This window comes from Pseudochaenichthys georgianus, chromosome 5 (genome assembly GCF_902827115.2).
Source record: "Pseudochaenichthys georgianus chromosome 5, fPseGeo1.2, whole genome shotgun sequence".
Taxonomy (NCBI): Eukaryota; Metazoa; Chordata; class Actinopteri; order Perciformes; family Channichthyidae; genus Pseudochaenichthys; species Pseudochaenichthys georgianus.
The window spans coordinates 1,418,652-1,422,195 of NC_047507.1; positions in this window are offsets into that span (position 1 = coordinate 1,418,652).

The window sequence follows — 3,544 nt, forward strand, 5'->3', positions numbered from 1 at the left end:
TGTATCTTTTTTGGGCGTTTTCTTTTTTTAAATCTTTGAATTTCTTGTATAACGCCAATGCTAAAAGTACAGTATGTTTGGAAAACCAAGATAATAAAACTGTTTTAATGTAGTTCAATGGAAAGGTTGAAGCAACATATGACACAGAGCGCTGTCAGAGTAAATGAACCAAACCTGAGGAAAGGCGAAGAAAACAAGATGGAAATTGTTAGAAAAATATCACTCGTCCCCGGCTTGAGCTTCAACCTCAGAATCCACGTATCTGTGATCCTCTCCAGAATGGAAGTAGTCATCACATACAGAGCATCAACTAGTCCCTGAGCAGTGTCCTTCACATGCTGATATCCAAGAGAGGGAGTCACACAGTCACAAGATGGAGGAGTGGAAAGCAGTACTCAATGTTTACTTCAGATTAGCTCCACGTCAGAAATGAGCATGCTTGATGTCTCTCTCCATAGAGGCTGAATCATCATGTTAATCACATAGCTATCATATGCCTCAAACAGTCCTGATGCTCTTCTAGGTCATCACACATCCTGTCATGTTCACAGCTACAGTTGATACCTTTGTTATCATGTCACTCTCATGTTGGAGGAGAACATTCACTATTTCACAACGGAAATATGATCAGACAGTTGTATAAGAATTAGCTCAGGTGTTTAAAACAAGCAATTACTGACATGCTTTGCATAATGTGAGATCTGGATTAGTTCCCACTACAAGCTGTAATTTTTGCCTGTCCACCATCAGCTAATTCACAATACTGTCTTCCAGTCACATAGAAACCTTGTATTTAAACAAAAACACAGAGCTGACTGAGAAAAACAATTTTTTTACAAACTTCGATTTAAAGGGGGAATTCAATTAAAGAATTAAAGTCTCAACGTGGCCTCCTGCCTCTGATAACCGTGGTTTGTGGGAAGTAGAAGTAGAGAAGTTCTGTATTGTTTTCACAGCTCCAGTGTTTTAGAAAGGGAAGACTATTGCACACAGTCTGACTTAATATGATGTATTTTTGACAGTTTGCCGAAGGGAGTGAAGCAAGACTCTGCTTCAGAAATGTTTTCGGGCGGCAGAAGCAAAACGAAAGACTTGAGGAGCAACAGGTTACATGAAACGGGATTATTTGATCAGGATACAACAATAAAGTAACTATTCCTTTGCAGTTACATAAGAAAACATGTAATCAGAATACTGGTACAGTCAAGAAAATGGAGATAACTATCAGGTTTAATTCCATTATTCTTAGGAGGGGTTTTATTTAGATAAAAGTTCACAGCTGGAGCATACACTTTCTCCATGCTCATATTTAAAAGAAACATTCCTTGATCCCTTACTGTGTTTCTTGGCGCTGGTGCACAGTCATCGCCCTGCTTTCCAAGGCTATAAATTAAGACAGTTTACTTTAAAGGGTTTCCTTGTGTCCGCAATTTAACCCAACATAGTTTTCCACGGTTACTGTTATGCACCCCTATTTCCTCAGAATAAAGGATGACCTTGAGGAAGATGTATGTAGGAGAGATGCCGACGGGAAACATCAAACCACGGAGACGTGGCTCCCTGCCTAGATTTAAACCAAACAACAATCCATCATTTTCTCACAGAGACAAACCGCAGTGTTTCAGTGTGTAGAGAAAGAGATTTACTGCAACAACATTATTAGTAAATCTGTTTCGAGAGATTCTCATTCCTCTTTCTGGGAAGATTGCATTTGTAGGAAGTGTTTGAAGGTGTATGAGCCTGCATCCAAACAGAGGTTAGAAGTAATGTACTTAATGTACAGTAATGCCCTTGTGCAAGACACTTAACCCATGCATGGCTGTTTGTGAGTGTGTGTTTTATCAATAGCTCTGCTAGTAAAATGTGAAGATCAAATGTGAGTAGAGTTATGCTACACAACAAAAACAGTAGAATAAGTGCATTCCTTGTGAAGACTTTTCTTTTTGTCGCTGCTTTTAATTGAACTGTTCATATCTTAGACTGCACTGTAACTTTTATCCATGTATTTTTTCTTTTAATGTTTATTTTATTAGCTTTTCTTTTTAATGACTGATTTTAAATGCCATTTTCTTAATGTCTTTCGTTTTTTGTAAAGCACTTTGAATTGCCTTGTGTTGAAAAGTGCTATATAAATAAACTTGCCTTGCCTTGCCTTGTTGTCTCCCTAATTGTAAAGCATTAAAAAAGACAGCATTTTGAAAAAAAGCCAAAAATGATGAGAAAGAAAGTTACAATTCTGAGAAAAAAGTAAAAAGTCTGAAGAGTAAAAGAAAATGTCACCTTTTTTTCTCGGATTTTCGAGAAAATGTACGTAGCCCTAATCGTGTTCCGTTAAAGCGTAAACATGTGTTAACCTCTAGATATTTTCTTGTGATAATTAAATAGTTTATTATTCATCATACAGTGTTTTATTCATCAAGGTTAGGCGTTGTGTACATTTTTGCCTGTAAAGCAGTGACCATCAACTGACGGCCCACGGGCCACATCCGGCCCGCCAGACATTCTCATCTGGCCCGCACCGACGGGGGTGACCATAGACATATACATCTTTATATGTCTATGGGGGTGACTGTGGCGTTGGCGGAGTGGTTAGTGCGTTCGCCCCCAACTCATTTTCTCGTGAGCAATGTGCAGTACCGGAGTCCACCAGAGAGGCAGCAGCTGCGGGACAAGTAGACTGCGTACTGCGTAGCCTTCCCTGCCCTGAAGAAGAAGTGATCCTTCGTTGTGGAAGGTCTGCTTTGTGCGCTCCGCACCACAGCAGTAGCCCCCTCTGCGGCAGAGTCCAACAGAGAGGCAGAGCTGTGGGACAGTAGCCTAGAAGTGATCCTTCGTTAGCGTGAAGAGTCTGCTAAGCTTTATGCGCTCCACAGTACCTGAGCGTGCTCCACTACCACCGTATAGTGCCCGTGCTATAGTTCCTTTAAAGCCCAACATTAGCCCTCCTTTAGCTTAGCGGTGGTGAACGTGAAGTCATGTGACCGTGCTGTAGTTCCTTTAAAGCCCAACATTAGCCTCCTTTAGCTTAGCGGTGGTGACGTGAAGTCATGTGACCGTGCTGTAGTTCCTTTATAGCCCAACATTAGCCACCTTTAGCTTAGCGGTGGTGACGTGAAGTCATGCGACCGTGCTGTAGTTCCTTTATAGCCCAACATTAGCCGCCTTTAGCTTAGCGGTGGTGACGTGAAGTCATGTTGACCGTGCTGTAGTTCCTTTATAGCCCAAATTAGCCGCCTTTAGCTTAGCGGTGGTGACGTGAAGTCATGTGACCGTGCTGTAGTTCCTTATAGCCCAACATTAGCCTCCTTTAGCTTAGCGGTGGTGACGTGAAGTCATGTGACGTGCTGTAGTTACTTTAAAGCCCAACATAGCCACCTTTAGCTTAGCGGTGGTGACGTGAAGTCATGTGACCGGGCTGTAGTTTCCTTTAAGCCCAACATTAGCCACCTTTAGCTTAGCGGTGGTGACGTGAAGTCATGTGACCGTGCTGTAGTTCCTTTATAGCCCAACATTAGCCACCTTTAGCTTAGCGGTGGTGACGTGA